The following is a 19,046-nucleotide window of genomic DNA, read 5'->3' as shown; positions in this document are numbered from 1 at the left end:
ACACGGAAGGCGGCCAGGGAGTGGTCCTTGGTCTCTGCCCTCCTGCGGCAAGGAGACTCCGGAGACCCGACGGACAGCTGGAGCTCCTCAGCGAGAGGACTGCCAGCTGAAGCGAGAGGAAGGCCCTGGGGCCAACCGAGCAGCCTCTCTCGCGCGAGCCCTGAGCCCACAGGTGGCTTTGGGCAACCGGAGCCCGGGCTTCCCCGTCCTCTTCCTCTCCTGCCATGCCGCCCCCAGTCTCCCCCCGGGGGCCGGAGAGGGGGCCGGAGAGGGGGGGCTCTGAGCCTTCCCTTCTCTCCCACCACCGCCAACTGAGCCGGGCTGAGCCCCGGGCCGTGGAGTCTCCACAGGTGCGGGCCCAGGGTGCCGTGCCCTTGTAAGCCTCCCAGGTGGCCCTCGGGAGCAAGGGTTGGCTCTGCAGCCACAGAGGGTCCCCAGCCTTGAAGGGCCCCATGGGAGGAGGCCAGTGGCCAGGGAGCCAGGGCAGAACCTTGGGCCTTCCTCGGATGCGCCCCCTGACGGGACGCGGAAGGTGCCGGAGCCTTGGGCCAGCTGCTTGGGTGCTTTGGGGGAAGGGCGGCGGGGAGGTGGGGGGCGGGCGAGGGCCGGCAGCTGTGGGCCCTGGCGCCCGGCACCCCGAGGGTGAGACTCCGCCCCTGCCCCCGCCCCCGGGGCACATTCGACTCTTCCTGCCTGGGGCCTCCCCGAGGGCAGCAGGGCCCTCGTCGTGGCGGGTGCAGACACGCATGTCTCCAGGGCAGGAGGTGGGTGGCGACACGCTCATTCCATGGCGTGTCACTTGGACGTGGCTTGCCATGCCTCTCTGGGACTGTGGAAGGCTGAGGGAGCGGTCTCGGGGTGGCGGGCAAATCCCAGGGGGGATCTGCAAGGTTTGTGGAAGCCCTGGAGCCGGGACAAGGGGTCCGAGCCGGGCCCGGGTCTGCGCTGCCCCTTTCCCTTGGTCCCTGGTCCTCTGCAGGAAGCCCACAGAACCTCGAGCTGCTCCGCGGAGCCACCGCCTCTGCCAAGGGAATGGCGGTGGGTCGCTGGGCAGAGGAGGGGAGGCGAGCCGCGGGACTGGCGGCGCTGGCTGGGGACGGGTGGGCGTGCTCTCCGGGCCTGGCCCGAGAGCCTTCCCGCCTCCCTGGGATGGCAAAAGCCAGGCGGCGGTGGGCAGCTGGGCCGGGTGGCGGGGGCTGGGGGGGGACGAGTCAAAAGCTGGGCGCGGACCCCGGGGCGGTGGGGACGGGGAGTCGGTGGGGCGCGGGGCGCGGCTTGCGGGGGCGCGGCGGGGAGGAGGTGGGCGGGGCGCGGCGCTTAGAGACCGGGCTCCTTGAGGGGCCTCCGGGGCACCTGGCGCCTGCCCTTGGCAGCCGCACGCCCAGGCCGTGCCCTTTCGGGCGGCTTCTCCTCCTTCCCTTTCCTCAGCAAGCCCTCCTCCAGCGGACACGGGCATCCGTTCCGCCAGCGCCCCTCTGCCCTCGCTCTGTAGCCGGCTCTCTGGCCCGTCGTGGCTGCGCCTGTCCTCCCCGCCTGGAGACAGGGCTGCGGGGAGGGGCGATAGGGCAACAGGTGAGAGCCCCGGGTTGGGGCGCGGGCGCGGGCGCGGGCGGGGGCGGGGGCGGGGCGCGCCCAGGCCTCTCGCAAGTCGCCGGCCAGGGAAGCCCCGGCGCTACCAAGCCCAGGCTTGTGCGCGGCTCTCTTGCCAGCAAAGGGGCTTCGACCACCCCGCGTGTGTTGGCCCCCGGGGCGGCCCAGTGTCCTGGGCCCCGTCATTTCCAGGAAAAGCAGTGCCCCACCTTTGGAGGCGTGCACCCTTCGATAGCTCAGCTGGTAGAGCGGAGGACTGTAGCCTGGACACGTGTGGACATCCTTAGGTCGCTGGTTCGATTCCGGCTCGAAGGAGGTGCCTGACAGCTTTTGCCCCATCCTGCATCAGGAGGGGCGCTAGCGCCCGGCGCCCAGCCCCACCGCTGCTGCCCCTGCCCTTGGGCCCCCCTGCAGCATCGCAGCCGCCTCCCTCTCCCAGGCCAAAGCCAGGAAAGCCTCTCCCTTCCACCGACACAGGGACTGGACGGGACGGGACGGGACGGGACGGGACGGGACGGGACGGGACGGGACGGGACTGGACAGGACGGGCCGGCCTGCTGTCACTAGGGAGCACACGCCCGCTTGCTGCCCGCACTCCACGCACACACGCACACACGCACACACACGCACACACGCACACCCGTGCCCTGTAGCGCATAATCGGTCCCCCTGGCTCCTGCCATATGGGGTGGCCTCCACCAAACGCCGCGCCCTTTCTCCTTTTCTTCACCCAGCCCTCCTGCTTCCCAGCGCCGCCTCTGCCACCACCCCACCGCTTTGCTCCGTATACCTGCACAGCAAGCTGCCTGCCACACAGGTGGGCCCTGGAGAGCCATCCACGGCGAGCTCCGGAGGCCGACCAGCAGGCACGCTGTCACCCCGTCGCGCTGGGCACCCACGGCCCTGGGGCGTCCTTCTTGAACACTCGGCCTCTCCATCTCTGTCTCCTGCTCCGCCTCCTCCTGGGATGCTGCTCTCACCGTCTCTCTTCTGTCGAGCCCACCCGCAGTCTCTCTAGCTCTCTTGCTCTCTCCATCTCTCTTGCTACGCCCACACCCCCCGGCCCTCCTCTCTGTCTCTCTCTGTCTCTCTGTGTCTCTGGCACTCTTTCTCTGTCTCTCTCTTGATGGGCCCATCAACACGTACACCTACAGAGACAGCAAACCCTCTCTCCTGCCCCGCTTTACCTAGTCGCGGGACAGAAGCGCCACCCTGAGACATTTCCAGCCATTGCCAATTGCGCAGCTGCCCCGGGGGAGGCTGACTTGGGCAGGAGCGGCAGGCGGCAGGGCCCTTGGTGGGCCTTGAGAGCCGGCTTGGGAACCTTGGCCGGCCGGGTCAGCTGTCCTGTGCATCTGAGGAGGGGGCTGCGGCCCCCCGGGCAGCCCCTCCACTTTCACTCGCCTCCACACCCTTTCCTGTCGCCACGGGAGGGGTTGAGTTCCTTCGGAAAGAGCGGTGACTGATCCTGCTCTGCTGCGTGGTGTCACAACCACCTGCCTCGATGCCCCTGCTCCTCCTGACCTGGACAGACAGCCGTGGAAGTCGAGGGAGAGACCGAGAGAAAGAGAGCGAGAGGGAGAGGTGGAGGGAGACAGCCAGACAGACCCAGAGACAGAAGGCAACTCTCTGCTCTCTGCCTTGTGGATGGAGCTGGGTTCCAGGGCTGTGGCTGGGCGTGGCGGGCAGTCTGGGCACACGGAAGGCGGCCAGGGAGTGGTCCTTGGTCTCTGCCCTCCTGCGGCAAGGAGACTCCGGAGACCCGACGGACAGCTGGAGCTCCTCAGCGAGAGGACTGCCAGCTGAAGCGAGAGGAAGGCCCTGGGGCCAACCGAGCAGCCTCTCTCGCGCGAGCCCTGAGCCCACAGGTGGCTTTGGGCAACCGGAGCCCGGGCTTCCCCGTCCTCTTCCTCTCCTGCCATGCCGCCCCCAGTCTCCCCCCGGGGGCCGGAGAGGGGGCCGGAGAGGGGGGGCTCTGAGCCTTCCCTTCTCTCCCACCACCGCCAACTGAGCCGGGCTGAGCCCCGGGCCGTGGAGTCTCCACAGGTGCGGGCCCAGGGTGCCGTGCCCTTGTAAGCCTCCCAGGTGGCCCTCGGGAGCAAGGGTTGGCTCTGCAGCCACAGAGGGTCCCCAGCCTTGAAGGGCCCCATGGGAGGAGGCCAGTGGCCAGGGAGCCAGGGCAGAACCTTGGGCCTTCCTCGGATGCGCCCCCTGACGGGACGCGGAAGGTGCCGGAGCCTTGGGCCAGCTGCTTGGGTGCTTTGGGGGAAGGGCGGCGGGGAGGTGGGGGGCGGGCGAGGGCCGGCAGCTGTGGGCCCTGGCGCCCGGCACCCCGAGGGTGAGACTCCGCCCCTGCCCCCGCCCCCGGGGCACATTCGACTCTTCCTGCCTGGGGCCTCCCCGAGGGCAGCAGGGCCCTCGTCGTGGCGGGTGCAGACACGCATGTCTCCAGGGCAGGAGGTGGGTGGCGACACGCTCATTCCATGGCGTGTCACTTGGACGTGGCTTGCCATGCCTCTCTGGGACTGTGGAAGGCTGAGGGAGCGGTCTCGGGGTGGCGGGCAAATCCCAGGGGGGATCTGCAAGGTTTGTGGAAGCCCTGGAGCCGGGACAAGGGGTCCGAGCCGGGCCCGGGTCTGCGCTGCCCCTTTCCCTTGGTCCCTGGTCCTCTGCAGGAAGCCCACAGAACCTCGAGCTGCTCCGCGGAGCCACCGCCTCTGCCAAGGGAATGGCGGTGGGTCGCTGGGCAGAGGAGGGGAGGCGAGCCGCGGGACTGGCGGCGCTGGCTGGGGACGGGTGGGCGTGCTCTCCGGGCCTGGCCCGAGAGCCTTCCCGCCTCCCTGGGATGGCAAAAGCCAGGCGGCGGTGGGCAGCTGGGCCGGGTGGCGGGGGCTGGGGGGGGACGAGTCAAAAGCTGGGCGCGGACCCCGGGGCGGTGGGGACGGGGAGTCGGTGGGGCGCGGGGCGCGGCTTGCGGGGGCGCGGCGGGGAGGAGGTGGGCGGGGCGCGGCGCTTAGAGACCGGGCTCCTTGAGGGGCCTCCGGGGCACCTGGCGCCTGCCCTTGGCAGCCGCACGCCCAGGCCGTGCCCTTTCGGGCGGCTTCTCCTCCTTCCCTTTCCTCAGCAAGCCCTCCTCCAGCGGACACGGGCATCCGTTCCGCCAGCGCCCCTCTGCCCTCGCTCTGTAGCCGGCTCTCTGGCCCGTCGTGGCTGCGCCTGTCCTCCCCGCCTGGAGACAGGGCTGCGGGGAGGGGCGATAGGGCAACAGGTGAGAGCCCCGGGTTGGGGCGCGGGCGCGGGCGCGGGCGGGGGCGGGGGCGGGGCGCGCCCAGGCCTCTCGCAAGTCGCCGGCCAGGGAAGCCCCGGCGCTACCAAGCCCAGGCTTGTGCGCGGCTCTCTTGCCAGCAAAGGGGCTTCGACCACCCCGCGTGTGTTGGCCCCCGGGGCGGCCCAGTGTCCTGGGCCCCGTCATTTCCAGGAAAAGCAGTGCCCCACCTTTGGAGGCGTGCACCCTTCGATAGCTCAGCTGGTAGAGCGGAGGACTGTAGCCTGGACACGTGTGGACATCCTTAGGTCGCTGGTTCGATTCCGGCTCGAAGGAGGTGCCTGACAGCTTTTGCCCCATCCTGCATCAGGAGGGGCGCTAGCGCCCGGCGCCCAGCCCCACCGCTGCTGCCCCTGCCCTTGGGCCCCCCTGCAGCATCGCAGCCGCCTCCCTCTCCCAGGCCAAAGCCAGGAAAGCCTCTCCCTTCCACCGACACAGGGACTGGACGGGACGGGACGGGACGGGACAGGACGGGCCGGCCTGCTGTCACTAGGGAGCACACGCCCGCTTGCTGCCCGCACTCCACGCACACACGCACGCACGCACACCCGTGCCCTGTAGCGCATAATCGGTCCCCCTGGCTCCTGCCATATGGGGTGGCCTCCACCAAACGCCGCGCCCTTTCTCCTTTTCTTCACCCAGCCCTCCTGCTTCCCAGCGCCGCCTCTGCCACCACCCCACCGCTTTGCTCCGTATACCTGCACAGCAAGCTGCCTGCCACACAGGTGGGCCCTGGAGAGCCATCCACGGCGAGCTCCGGAGGCCGACCAGCAGGCACGCTGTCACCCCGTCGCGCTGGGCACCCACGGCCCTGGGGCGTCCTTCTTGAACACTCGGCCTCTCCATCTCTGTCTCCTGCTCCGCCTCCTCCTGGGATGCTGCTCTCACCGTCTCTCTTCTGTCGAGCCCACCCGCAGTCTCTCTAGCTCTCTTGCTCTCTCCATCTCTCTTGCTACGCCCACACCCCCCGGCCCTCCTCTCTGTCTCTCTCTGTCTCTCTGTGTCTCTGGCACTCTTTCTCTGTCTCTCTCTTGATGGGCCCATCAACACGTACACCTACAGAGACAGCAAACCCTCTCTCCTGCCCCGCTTTACCTAGTCGCGGGACAGAAGCGCCACCCTGAGACATTTCCAGCCATTGCCAATTGCGCAGCTGCCCCGGGGGAGGCTGACTTGGGCAGGAGCGGCAGGCGGCAGGGCCCTTGGTGGGCCTTGAGAGCCGGCTTGGGAACCTTGGCCGGCCGGGTCAGCTGTCCTGTGCATCTGAGGACGGGGCTGCGGCCCCCCGGGCAGCCCCTCCACTTTCACTCGCCTCCACACCCTTTCCTGTCGCCACGGGAGGGGTTGAGTTCCTTCGGAAAGAGCGGTGACTGATCCTGCTCTGCTGCGTGGTGTCACAACCACCTGCCTCGATGCCCCTGCTCCTCCTGACCTGGACAGACAGCCGTGGAAGTCGAGGGAGAGACCGAGAGAAAGAGAGCGAGAGGGAGAGGTGGAGGGAGACAGCCAGACAGACCCAGAGACAGAAGGCAACTCTCTGCTCTCTGCCTTGTGGATGGAGCTGGGTTCCAGGGCTGTGGCTGGGCGTGGCGGGCAGTCTGGGCACACGGAAGGCGGCCAGGGAGTGGTCCTTGGTCTCTGCCCTCCTGCGGCAAGGAGACTCCGGAGACCCGACGGACAGCTGGAGCTCCTCAGCGAGAGGACTGCCAGCTGAAGCGAGAGGAAGGCCCTGGGGCCAACCGAGCAGCCTCTCTCGCGCGAGCCCTGAGCCCACAGGTGGCTTTGGGCAACCGGAGCCCGGGCTTCCCCGTCCTCTTCCTCTCCTGCCATGCCGCCCCCAGTCTCCCCCCGGGGGCCGGAGAGGGGGCCGGAGAGGGGGGGCTCTGAGCCTTCCCTTCTCTCCCACCACCGCCAACTGAGCCGGGCTGAGCCCCGGGCCGTGGAGTCTCCACAGGTGCGGGCCCAGGGTGCCGTGCCCTTGTAGCCTCCCAGGTGGCCCTCGGGAGCAAGGGTTGGCTCTGCAGCCACAGAGGGTCCCCAGCCTTGAAGGGCCCCATGGGAGGAGGCCAGTGGCCAGGGAGCCAGGGCAGAACCTTGGGCCTTCCTCGGATGCGCCCCCTGACGGGACGCGGAAGGTGCCGGAGCCTTGGGCCAGCTGCTTGGGTGCTTTGGGGGAAGGGCGGCGGGGAGGTGGGGGGCGGGCGAGGGCCGGCAGCTGTGGGCCCTGGCGCCCGGCACCCCGAGGGTGAGACTCCGCCCCTGCCCCCGCCCCCGGGGCACATTCGACTCTTCCTGCCTGGGGCCTCCCCGAGGGCAGCAGGGCCCTCGTCGTGGCGGGTGCAGACACGCATGTCTCCAGGGCAGGAGGTGGGTGGCGACACGCTCATTCCATGGCGTGTCACTTGGACGTGGCTTGCCATGCCTCTCTGGGACTGTGGAAGGCTGAGGGAGCGGTCTCGGGGTGGCGGGCAAATCCCAGGGGGGATCTGCAAGGTTTGTGGAAGCCCTGGAGCCGGGACAAGGGGTCCGAGCCGGGCCCGGGTCTGCGCTGCCCCTTTCCCTTGGTCCCTGGTCCTCTGCAGGAAGCCCACAGAACCTCGAGCTGCTCCGCGGAGCCACCGCCTCTGCCAAGGGAATGGCGGTGGGTCGCTGGGCAGAGGAGGGGAGGCGAGCCGCGGGACTGGCGGCGCTGGCTGGGGACGGGTGGGCGTGCTCTCCGGGCCTGGCCCGAGAGCCTTCCCGCATCCCTTCGCGGCCAGCCTCCCCGCGTGGCAAAAGCCAGGCGGCGGTGGGCAGCTGGGCCGGGTGGCGGGGGCTGGGGGGGGACGAGTCAAAAGCTGGGCGCGGACCCCGGGGCGGTGGGGACGGGGAGTCGGTGGGGCGCGGGGCGCGGCTTGCGGGGGCGCGGCGCTTAGAGACCGGGCTCCTTGAGGGGCCTCCGGGGCACCTGGCGCCTGCCCTTGGCAGCCGCACGCCCAGGCCGTGCCCTTTCGGGCGGCTTCTCCTCCTTCCCTTTCCTCAGCAAGCCCTCCTCCAGCGGACACGGGCATCCGTTCCGCCAGCGCCCCTCTGCCCTCGCTCTGTAGCCGGCTCTCTGGCCCGTCGTGGCTGCGCCTGTCCTCCCCGCCTGGAGACAGGGCTGCGGGGAGGGGCGATAGGGCAACAGGTGAGAGCCCCGGGTTGGGGCGCGGGCGCGGGCGCGGGCGGGGGCGGGGCGCGCCCAGGCCTCTCGCAAGTCGCCGGCCAGGGAAGCCCCGGCGCTACCAAGCCCAGGCTTGTGCGCGGCTCTCTTGCCAGCAAAGGGGCTTCGACCACCCCGCGTGTGTTGGCCCCCGGGGCGGCCCAGTGTCCTGGGCCCCGTCATTTCCAGGAAAAGCAGTGCCCCACCTTTGGAGGCGTGCACCCTTCGATAGCTCAGCTGGTAGAGCGGAGGACTGTAGCCTGGACACGTGTGGACATCCTTAGGTCGCTGGTTCGATTCCGGCTCGAAGGAGGTGCCTGACAGCTTTTGCCCCATCCTGCATCAGGAGGGGCGCTAGCGCCCGGCGCCCAGCCCCACCGCTGCTGCCCCTGCCCTTGGGCCCCCCTGCAGCATCGCAGCCGCCTCCCTCTCCCAGGCCAAAGCCAGGAAAGCCTCTCCCTTCCACCGACACAGGGACTGGACGGGACGGGACGGGACGGGACGGGACGGGACGGGACGGGACTGGACAGGACGGGCCGGCCTGCTGTCACTAGGGAGCACACGCCCGCTTGCTGCCCGCACTCCACGCACACACGCACGCACGCACACCCGTGCCCTGTAGCGCATAATCGGTCCCCCTGGCTCCTGCCATATGGGGTGGCCTCCACCAAACGCCGCGCCCTTTCTCCTTTTCTTCACCCAGCCCTCCTGCTTCCCAGCGCCGCCTCTGCCACCACCCCACCGCTTTGCTCCGTATACCTGCACAGCAAGCTGCCTGCCACACAGGTGGGCCCTGGAGAGCCATCCACGGCGAGCTCCGGAGGCCGACCAGCAGGCACGCTGTCACCCCGTCGCGCTGGGCACCCACGGCCCTGGGGCGTCCTTCTTGAACACTCGGCCTCTCCATCTCTGTCTCCTGCTCCGCCTCCTCCTGGGATGCTGCTCTCACCGTCTCTCTTCTGTCGAGCCCACCCGCAGTCTCTCTAGCTCTCTTGCTCTCTCCATCTCTCTTGCTACGCCCACACCCCCCGGCCCTCCTCTCTGTCTCTCTCTGTCTCTCTGTGTCTCTGGCACTCTTTCTCTGTCTCTCTCTTGATGGGCCCATCAACACGTACACCTACAGAGACAGCAAACCCTCTCTCCTGCCCCGCTTTACCTAGTCGCGGGACAGAAGCGCCACCCTGAGACATTTCCAGCCATTGCCAATTGCGCAGCTGCCCCGGGGGAGGCTGACTTGGGCAGGAGCGGCAGGCGGCAGGGCCCTTGGTGGGCCTTGAGAGCCGGCTTGGGAACCTTGGCCGGCCGGGTCAGCTGTCCTGTGCATCTGAGGACGGGGCTGCGGCCCCCCGGGCAGCCCCTCCACTTTCACTCGCCTCCACACCCTTTCCTGTCGCCACGGGAGGGGTTGAGTTCCTTCGGAAAGAGCGGTGACTGATCCTGCTCTGCTGCGTGGTGTCACAACCACCTGCCTCGATGCCCCTGCTCCTCCTGACCTGGACAGACAGCCGTGGAAGTCGAGGGAGAGACCGAGAGAAAGAGAGCGAGAGGGAGAGGTGGAGGGAGACAGCCAGACAGACCCAGAGACAGAAGGCAACTCTCTGCTCTCTGCCTTGTGGATGGAGCTGGGTTCCAGGGCTGTGGCTGGGCGTGGCGGGCAGTCTGGGCACACGGAAGGCGGCCAGGGAGTGGTCCTTGGTCTCTGCCCTCCTGCGGCAAGGAGACTCCGGAGACCCGACGGACAGCTGGAGCTCCTCAGCGAGAGGACTGCCAGCTGAAGCGAGAGGAAGGCCCTGGGGCCAACCGAGCAGCCTCTCTCGCGCGAGCCCTGAGCCCACAGGTGGCTTTGGGCAACCGGAGCCCGGGCTTCCCCGTCCTCTTCCTCTCCTGCCATGCCGCCCCCAGTCTCCCCCCGGGGGCCGGAGAGGGGGCCGGAGAGGGGGGGCTCTGAGCCTTCCCTTCTCTCCCACCACCGCCAACTGAGCCGGGCTGAGCCCCGGGCCGTGGAGTCTCCACAGGTGCGGGCCCAGGGTGCCGTGCCCTTGTAAGCCTCCCAGGTGGCCCTCGGGAGCAAGGGTTGGCTCTGCAGCCACAGAGGGTCCCCAGCCTTGAAGGGCCCCATGGGAGGAGGCCAGTGGCCAGGGAGCCAGGGCAGAACCTTGGGCCTTCCTCGGATGCGCCCCCTGACGGGACGCGGAAGGTGCCGGAGCCTTGGGCCAGCTGCTTGGGTGCTTTGGGGGAAGGGCGGCGGGGAGGTGGGGGGCGGGCGAGGGCCGGCAGCTGTGGGCCCTGGCGCCCGGCACCCCGAGGGTGAGACTCCGCCCCTGCCCCCGCCCCCGGGGCACATTCGACTCTTCCTGCCTGGGGCCTCCCCGAGGGCAGCAGGGCCCTCGTCGTGGCGGGTGCAGACACGCATGTCTCCAGGGCAGGAGGTGGGTGGCGACACGCTCATTCCATGGCGTGTCACTTGGACGTGGCTTGCCATGCCTCTCTGGGACTGTGGAAGGCTGAGGGAGCGGTCTCGGGGTGGCGGGCAAATCCCAGGGGGGATCTGCAAGGTTTGTGGAAGCCCTGGAGCCGGGACAAGGGGTCCGAGCCGGGCCCGGGTCTGCGCTGCCCCTTTCCCTTGGTCCCTGGTCCTCTGCAGGAAGCCCACAGAACCTCGAGCTGCTCCGCGGAGCCACCGCCTCTGCCAAGGGAATGGCGGTGGGTCGCTGGGCAGAGGAGGGGAGGCGAGCCGCGGGACTGGCGGCGCTGGCTGGGGACGGGTGGGCGTGCTCTCCGGGCCTGGCCCGAGAGCCTTCCCGCCTCCCTGGGATGGCAAAAGCCAGGCGGCGGTGGGCAGCTGGGCCGGGTGGCGGGGGCTGGGGGGGGACGAGTCAAAAGCTGGGCGCGGACCCCGGGGCGGTGGGGACGGGGAGTCGGTGGGGCGCGGGGCGCGGCTTGCGGGGGCGCGGCGCTTAGAGACCGGGCTCCTTGAGGGGCCTCCGGGGCACCTGGCGCCTGCCCTTGGCAGCCGCACGCCCAGGCCGTGCCCTTTCGGGCGGCTTCTCCTCCTTCCCTTTCCTCAGCAAGCCCTCCTCCAGCGGACACGGGCATCCGTTCCGCCAGCGCCCCTCTGCCCTCGCTCTGTAGCCGGCTCTCTGGCCCGTCGTGGCTGCGCCTGTCCTCCCCGCCTGGAGACAGGGCTGCGGGGAGGGGCGATAGGGCAACAGGTGAGAGCCCCGGGTTGGGGCGCGGGCGCGGGCGCGGGCGGGGGCGGGGCGCGCCCAGGCCTCTCGCAAGTCGCCGGCCAGGGAAGCCCCGGCGCTACCAAGCCCAGGCTTGTGCGCGGCTCTCTTGCCAGCAAAGGGGCTTCGACCACCCCGCGTGTGTTGGCCCCCGGGGCGGCCCAGTGTCCTGGGCCCCGTCATTTCCAGGAAAAGCAGTGCCCCACCTTTGGAGGCGTGCACCCTTCGATAGCTCAGCTGGTAGAGCGGAGGACTGTAGCCTGGACACGTGTGGACATCCTTAGGTCGCTGGTTCGATTCCGGCTCGAAGGAGGTGCCTGACAGCTTTTGCCCCATCCTGCATCAGGAGGGGCGCTAGCGCCCGGCGCCCAGCCCCACCGCTGCTGCCCCTGCCCTTGGGCCCCCCTGCAGCATCGCAGCCGCCTCCCTCTCCCAGGCCAAAGCCAGGAAAGCCTCTCCCTTCCACCGACACAGGGACTGGACGGGACGGGACGGGACGGGACGGGACGGGACGGGACGGGACGGGACTGGACAGGACGGGCCGGCCTGCTGTCACTAGGGAGCACACGCCCGCTTGCTGCCCGCACTCCACGCACACACGCACACACGCACACACACGCACACACGCACACCCGTGCCCTGTAGCGCATAATCGGTCCCCCTGGCTCCTGCCATATGGGGTGGCCTCCACCAAACGCCGCGCCCTTTCTCCTTTTCTTCACCCAGCCCTCCTGCTTCCCAGCGCCGCCTCTGCCACCACCCCACCGCTTTGCTCCGTATACCTGCACAGCAAGCTGCCTGCCACACAGGTGGGCCCTGGAGAGCCATCCACGGCGAGCTCCGGAGGCCGACCAGCAGGCACGCTGTCACCCCGTCGCGCTGGGCACCCACGGCCCTGGGGCGTCCTTCTTGAACACTCGGCCTCTCCATCTCTGTCTCCTGCTCCGCCTCCTCCTGGGATGCTGCTCTCACCGTCTCTCTTCTGTCGAGCCCACCCGCAGTCTCTCTAGCTCTCTTGCTCTCTCCATCTCTCTTGCTACGCCCACACCCCCCGGCCCTCCTCTCTGTCTCTCTCTGTCTCTCTGTGTCTCTGGCACTCTTTCTCTGTCTCTCTCTTGATGGGCCCATCAACACGTACACCTACAGAGACAGCAAACCCTCTCTCCTGCCCCGCTTTACCTAGTCGCGGGACAGAAGCGCCACCCTGAGACATTTCCAGCCATTGCCAATTGCGCAGCTGCCCCGGGGGAGGCTGACTTGGGCAGGAGCGGCAGGCGGCAGGGCCCTTGGTGGGCCTTGAGAGCCGGCTTGGGAACCTTGGCCGGCCGGGTCAGCTGTCCTGTGCATCTGAGGACGGGGCTGCGGCCCCCCGGGCAGCCCCTCCACTTTCACTCGCCTCCACACCCTTTCCTGTCGCCACGGGAGGGGTTGAGTTCCTTCGGAAAGAGCGGTGACTGATCCTGCTCTGCTGCGTGGTGTCACAACCACCTGCCTCGATGCCCCTGCTCCTCCTGACCTGGACAGACAGCCGTGGAAGTCGAGGGAGAGACCGAGAGAAAGAGAGCGAGAGGGAGAGGTGGAGGGAGACAGCCAGACAGACCCAGAGACAGAAGGCAACTCTCTGCTCTCTGCCTTGTGGATGGAGCTGGGTTCCAGGGCTGTGGCTGGGCGTGGCGGGCAGTCTGGGCACACGGAAGGCGGCCAGGGAGTGGTCCTTGGTCTCTGCCCTCCTGCGGCAAGGAGACTCCGGAGACCCGACGGACAGCTGGAGCTCCTCAGCGAGAGGACTGCCAGCTGAAGCGAGAGGAAGGCCCTGGGGCCAACCGAGCAGCCTCTCTCGCGCGAGCCCTGAGCCCACAGGTGGCTTTGGGCAACCGGAGCCCGGGCTTCCCCGTCCTCTTCCTCTCCTGCCATGCCGCCCCCAGTCTCCCCCCGGGGGCCGGAGAGGGGGCCGGAGAGGGGGGGCTCTGAGCCTTCCCTTCTCTCCCACCACCGCCAACTGAGCCGGGCTGAGCCCCGGGCCGTGGAGTCTCCACAGGTGCGGGCCCAGGGTGCCGTGCCCTTGTAAGCCTCCCAGGTGGCCCTCGGGAGCAAGGGTTGGCTCTGCAGCCACAGAGGGTCCCCAGCCTTGAAGGGCCCCATGGGAGGAGGCCAGTGGCCAGGGAGCCAGGGCAGAACCTTGGGCCTTCCTCGGATGCGCCCCCTGACGGGACGCGGAAGGTGCCGGAGCCTTGGGCCAGCTGCTTGGGTGCTTTGGGGGAAGGGCGGCGGGGAGGTGGGGGGCGGGCGAGGGCCGGCAGCTGTGGGCCCTGGCGCCCGGCACCCCGAGGGTGAGACTCCGCCCCTGCCCCCGCCCCCGGGGCACATTCGACTCTTCCTGCCTGGGGCCTCCCCGAGGGCAGCAGGGCCCTCGTCGTGGCGGGTGCAGACACGCATGTCTCCAGGGCAGGAGGTGGGTGGCGACACGCTCATTCCATGGCGTGTCACTTGGACGTGGCTTGCCATGCCTCTCTGGGACTGTGGAAGGCTGAGGGAGCGGTCTCGGGGTGGCGGGCAAATCCCAGGGGGGATCTGCAAGGTTTGTGGAAGCCCTGGAGCCGGGACAAGGGGTCCGAGCCGGGCCCGGGTCTGCGCTGCCCCTTTCCCTTGGTCCCTGGTCCTCTGCAGGAAGCCCACAGAACCTCGAGCTGCTCCGCGGAGCCACCGCCTCTGCCAAGGGAATGGCGGTGGGTCGCTGGGCAGAGGAGGGGAGGCGAGCCGCGGGACTGGCGGCGCTGGCTGGGGACGGGTGGGCGTGCTCTCCGGGCCTGGCCCGAGAGCCTTCCCGCCTCCCTGGGATGGCAAAAGCCAGGCGGCGGTGGGCAGCTGGGCCGGGTGGCGGGGGCTGGGGGGGGACGAGTCAAAAGCTGGGCGCGGACCCCGGGGCGGTGGGGACGGGGAGTCGGTGGGGCGCGGGGCGCGGGGCGCGGCTTGCGGGGGCGCGGCGCTTAGAGACCGGGCTCCTTGAGGGGCCTCCGGGGCACCTGGCGCCTGCCCTTGGCAGCCGCACGCCCAGGCCGTGCCCTTTCGGGCGGCTTCTCCTCCTTCCCTTTCCTCAGCAAGCCCTCCTCCAGCGGACACGGGCATCCGTTCCGCCAGCGCCCCTCTGCCCTCGCTCTGTAGCCGGCTCTCTGGCCCGTCGTGGCTGCGCCTGTCCTCCCCGCCTGGAGACAGGGCTGCGGGGAGGGGCGATAGGGCAACAGGTGAGAGCCCCGGGTTGGGGCGCGGGCGCGGGCGCGGGCGCGGGCGGGGGCGGGGCGCGCCCAGGCCTCTCGCAAGTCGCCGGCCAGGGAAGCCCCGGCGCTACCAAGCCCAGGCTTGTGCGCGGCTCTCTTGCCAGCAAAGGGGCTTCGACCACCCCGCGTGTGTTGGCCCCCGGGGCGGCCCAGTGTCCTGGGCCCCGTCATTTCCAGGAAAAGCAGTGCCCCACCTTTGGAGGCGTGCACCCTTCGATAGCTCAGCTGGTAGAGCGGAGGACTGTAGCCTGGACACGTGTGGACATCCTTAGGTCGCTGGTTCGATTCCGGCTCGAAGGAGGTGCCTGACAGCTTTTGCCCCATCCTGCATCAGGAGGGGCGCTAGCGCCCGGCGCCCAGCCCCACCGCTGCTGCCCCTGCCCTTGGGCCCCCCTGCAGCATCGCAGCCGCCTCCCTCTCCCAGGCCAAAGCCAGGAAAGCCTCTCCCTTCCACCGACACAGGGACTGGACGGGACGGGACGGGACGGGACGGGACGGGACGGGACGGGACGGGACTGGACAGGACGGGCCGGCCTGCTGTCACTAGGGAGCACACGCCCGCTTGCTGCCCGCACTCCACGCACACACGCACACACGCACACACACGCACACACGCACACCCGTGCCCTGTAGCGCATAATCGGTCCCCCTGGCTCCTGCCATATGGGGTGGCCTCCACCAAACGCCGCGCCCTTTCTCCTTTTCTTCACCCAGCCCTCCTGCTTCCCAGCGCCGCCTCTGCCACCACCCCACCGCTTTGCTCCGTATACCTGCACAGCAAGCTGCCTGCCACACAGGTGGGCCCTGGAGAGCCATCCACGGCGAGCTCCGGAGGCCGACCAGCAGGCACGCTGTCACCCCGTCGCGCTGGGCACCCACGGCCCTGGGGCGTCCTTCTTGAACACTCGGCCTCTCCATCTCTGTCTCCTGCTCCGCCTCCTCCTGGGATGCTGCTCTCACCGTCTCTCTTCTGTCGAGCCCACCCGCAGTCTCTCTAGCTCTCTTGCTCTCTCCATCTCTCTTGCTACGCCCACACCCCCCGGCCCTCCTCTCTGTCTCTCTCTGTCTCTCTGTGTCTCTGGCACTCTTTCTCTGTCTCTCTCTTGATGGGCCCATCAACACGTACACCTACAGAGACAGCAAACCCTCTCTCCTGCCCCGCTTTACCTAGTCGCGGGACAGAAGCGCCACCCTGAGACATTTCCAGCCATTGCCAATTGCGCAGCTGCCCCGGGGGAGGCTGACTTGGGCAGGAGCGGCAGGCGGCAGGGCCCTTGGTGGGCCTTGAGAGCCGGCTTGGGAACCTTGGCCGGCCGGGTCAGCTGTCCTGTGCATCTGAGGAGGGGGCTGCGGCCCCCCGGGCAGCCCCTCCACTTTCACTCGCCTCCACACCCTTTCCTGTCGCCACGGGAGGGGTTGAGTTCCTTCGGAAAGAGCGGTGACTGATCCTGCTCTGCTGCGTGGTGTCACAACCACCTGCCTCGATGCCCCTGCTCCTCCTGACCTGGACAGACAGCCGTGGAAGTCGAGGGAGAGACCGAGAGAAAGAGAGCGAGAGGGAGAGGTGGAGGGAGACAGCCAGACAGACCCAGAGACAGAAGGCAACTCTCTGCTCTCTGCCTTGTGGATGGAGCTGGGTTCCAGGGCTGTGGCTGGGCGTGGCGGGCAGTCTGGGCACACGGAAGGCGGCCAGGGAGTGGTCCTTGGTCTCTGCCCTCCTGCGGCAAGGAGACTCCGGAGACCCGACGGACAGCTGGAGCTCCTCAGCGAGAGGACTGCCAGCTGAAGCGAGAGGAAGGCCCTGGGGCCAACCGAGCAGCCTCTCTCGCGCGAGCCCTGAGCCCACAGGTGGCTTTGGGCAACCGGAGCCCGGGCTTCCCCGTCCTCTTCCTCTCCTGCCATGCCGCCCCCAGTCTCCCCCCGGGGGCCGGAGAGGGGGCCGGAGAGGGGGGGCTCTGAGCCTTCCCTTCTCTCCCACCACCGCCAACTGAGCCGGGCTGAGCCCCGGGCCGTGGAGTCTCCACAGGTGCGGGCCCAGGGTGCCGTGCCCTTGTAAGCCTCCCAGGTGGCCCTCGGGAGCAAGGGTTGGCTCTGCAGCCACAGAGGGTCCCCAGCCTTGAAGGGCCCCATGGGAGGAGGCCAGTGGCCAGGGAGCCAGGGCAGAACCTTGGGCCTTCCTCGGATGCGCCCCCTGACGGGACGCGGAAGGTGCCGGAGCCTTGGGCCAGCTGCTTGGGTGCTTTGGGGGAAGGGCGGCGGGGAGGTGGGGGGCGGGCGAGGGCCGGCAGCTGTGGGCCCTGGCGCCCGGCACCCCGAGGGTGAGACTCCGCCCCTGCCCCCGCCCCCGGGGCACATTCGACTCTTCCTGCCTGGGGCCTCCCCGAGGGCAGCAGGGCCCTCGTCGTGGCGGGTGCAGACACGCATGTCTCCAGGGCAGGAGGTGGGTGGCGACACGCTCATTCCATGGCGTGTCACTTGGACGTGGCTTGCCATGCCTCTCTGGGACTGTGGAAGGCTGAGGGAGCGGTCTCGGGGTGGCGGGCAAATCCCAGGGGGGATCTGCAAGGTTTGTGGAAGCCCTGGAGCCGGGACAAGGGGTCCGAGCCGGGCCCGGGTCTGCGCTGCCCCTTTCCCTTGGTCCCTGGTCCTCTGCAGGAAGCCCACAGAACCTCGAGCTGCTCCGCGGAGCCACAGCCTCTGCCAAGGGAATGGCGGTGGGTCGCTGGGCAGAGGAGGGGAGGCGAGCCGCGGGACTGGCGGCGCTGGCTGGGGACGGGTGGGCGTGCTCTCCGGGCCTGGCCCGAGAGCCTTCCCGCCTCCCTGGGATGGCAAAAGCCAGGCGGCGGTGGGCAGCTGGGCCGGGTGGCGGGGGCTGGGGGGGGACGAGTCAAAAGCTGGGCGCGGACCCCGGGGCGGTGGGGACGGGGAGTCGGTGGGGCGCGGGGCGCGGCTTGCGGGGGCGCGGCGGGGAGGAGGTGGGCGGGGCGCGGCGCTTAGAGACCGGGCTCCTTGAGGGGCCTCCGGGGCACCTGGCGCCTGCCCTTGGCAGCCGCACGCCCAGGCCGTGCCCTTTCGGGCGGCTTCTCCTCCTTCCCTTTCCTCAGCAAGCCCTCCTCCAGCGGACACGGGCATCCGTTCCGCCAGCGCCCCTCTGCCCTCGCTCTGTAGCCGGCTCTCTGGCCCGTCGTGGCTGCGCCTGTCCTCCCCGCCTGGAGACAGGGCTGCGGGGAGGGGCGATAGGGCAACAGGTGAGAGCCCCGGGTTGGGGCGCGGGCGCGGGCGCGGGCGCGGGCGGGGGCGGGGGCGGGGCGCGCCCAGGCCTCTCGCAAGTCGCCGGCCAGGGAAGCCCCGGCGCTACCAAGCCCAGGCTTGTGCGCGGCTCTCTTGCCAGCAAAGGGGCTTCGACCACCCCGCGTGTGTTGGCCCCCGGGGCGGCCCAGTGTCCTGGGCCCCGTCATTTCCAGGAAAAGCAGTGCCCCACCTTTGGAGGCGTGCACCCTTCGATAGCTCAGCTGGTAGAGCGGAGGACTGTAGCCTGGACACGTGTGGACATCCTTAGGTCGCTGGTTCGATTCCGGCTCGAAGGAGGTGCCTGACAGCTTTTGCCCCATCCTGCATCAGGAGGGGCGCTAGCGCCCGGCGCCCAGCCCCACCGCTGCTGCCCCTGCCCTTGGGCCCCCCTGCAGCATCGCAGCCGCCTCCCTCTCCCAGGCCAAAGCCAGGAAAGCCTCTCCCTTCCACCGACACAGGGACTGGACGGGACGGGACGGGACGGGACAGGACGGGCCGGCCTGCTGTCACTAGGGAGCACACGCCCGCTTGCTGCCCGCACTCCACGCACACACGCACGCACGCACACCCGTGCCCTGTAGCGCATAATCGGTCCCCCTGGCTCCTGCCATATGGGGTGGCCTCCACCAAACGCCGCGCCCTTTCTCCTTTTCTTCACCCAGCCCTCCTGCTTCCCAGCGCCGCCTCTGCCACCACCCCACCGCTTTGCTCCGTATACCTGCACAGCAAGCTGCCTGCCACACAGGTGGGCCCTGGAGAGCCATCCACGGCGAGCTCCGGAGGCCGACCAGCAGGCACGCTGTCACCCCGTCGCGCTGGGCACCCACGGCCCTGGGGCGTCCTTCTTGAACACTCGGCCTCTCCATCTCTGTCTCCTGCTCCGCCTCCTCCTGGGATGCTGCTCTCACCGTCTCTCTTCTGTCGAGCCCACCCGCAGTCTCTCTAGCTCTCTTGCTCTCTCCATCTCTCTTGCTACGCCCACACCCCCCGGCCCTCCTCTCTGTCTCTCTCTGTCTCTCTGTGTCTCTGGCACTCTTTCTCTGTCTCTCTCTTGATGGGCCCATCAACACGTACACCTACAGAGACAGCAAACCCTCTCTCCTGCCCCGCTTTACCTAGTCGCGGGACAGAAGCGCCACCCTGAGACATTTCCAGCC

The 19,046-nt window shown here is 69.4% G+C and overlaps 6 non-coding genes across 6 annotated transcripts; all 6 read left to right on the top strand.

The window, feature by feature from the left end:
• Positions 1–1,815: 1,815 nt before the first annotated feature.
• On the top strand, positions 1,816–1,905 carry TRNAY-GUA (transfer RNA tyrosine (anticodon GUA)). Its single transcript is given in 2 exon segments — positions 1,816–1,852; positions 1,870–1,905. It is a non-coding gene; the product is annotated as a tRNA-Tyr (tRNA).
• A 3,196-nt stretch (positions 1,906–5,101) lies between these two features.
• TRNAY-GUA (transfer RNA tyrosine (anticodon GUA)) lies at positions 5,102–5,191 on the top strand. Its single transcript is given in 2 exon segments — positions 5,102–5,138; positions 5,156–5,191. It is a non-coding gene; the product is annotated as a tRNA-Tyr (tRNA).
• A 3,127-nt stretch (positions 5,192–8,318) lies between these two features.
• TRNAY-GUA (transfer RNA tyrosine (anticodon GUA)) lies at positions 8,319–8,408 on the top strand. The gene is given in 2 exon segments: positions 8,319–8,355; positions 8,373–8,408. It is a non-coding gene; the product is annotated as a tRNA-Tyr (tRNA).
• A 3,137-nt stretch (positions 8,409–11,545) lies between these two features.
• TRNAY-GUA (transfer RNA tyrosine (anticodon GUA)) lies at positions 11,546–11,635 on the top strand. Its single transcript is given in 2 exon segments — positions 11,546–11,582; positions 11,600–11,635. It is a non-coding gene; the product is annotated as a tRNA-Tyr (tRNA).
• A 3,173-nt stretch (positions 11,636–14,808) lies between these two features.
• On the top strand, positions 14,809–14,898 carry TRNAY-GUA (transfer RNA tyrosine (anticodon GUA)). The gene is given in 2 exon segments: positions 14,809–14,845; positions 14,863–14,898. It is a non-coding gene; the product is annotated as a tRNA-Tyr (tRNA).
• A 3,197-nt stretch (positions 14,899–18,095) lies between these two features.
• TRNAY-GUA (transfer RNA tyrosine (anticodon GUA)) lies at positions 18,096–18,185 on the top strand. Its single transcript is given in 2 exon segments — positions 18,096–18,132; positions 18,150–18,185. It is a non-coding gene; the product is annotated as a tRNA-Tyr (tRNA).
• Positions 18,186–19,046: the final 861 nt, after the last annotated feature.

This window comes from Equus asinus, chromosome 2 (assembly GCF_041296235.1).
Source record: "Equus asinus isolate D_3611 breed Donkey chromosome 2, EquAss-T2T_v2, whole genome shotgun sequence".
Classification (NCBI taxonomy): domain Eukaryota; kingdom Metazoa; phylum Chordata; class Mammalia; order Perissodactyla; family Equidae; genus Equus; species Equus asinus.
The sequence above is the reverse complement of the archived record's forward strand: the minus strand, read 5'-3'. Positions and strand labels throughout refer to the sequence as shown.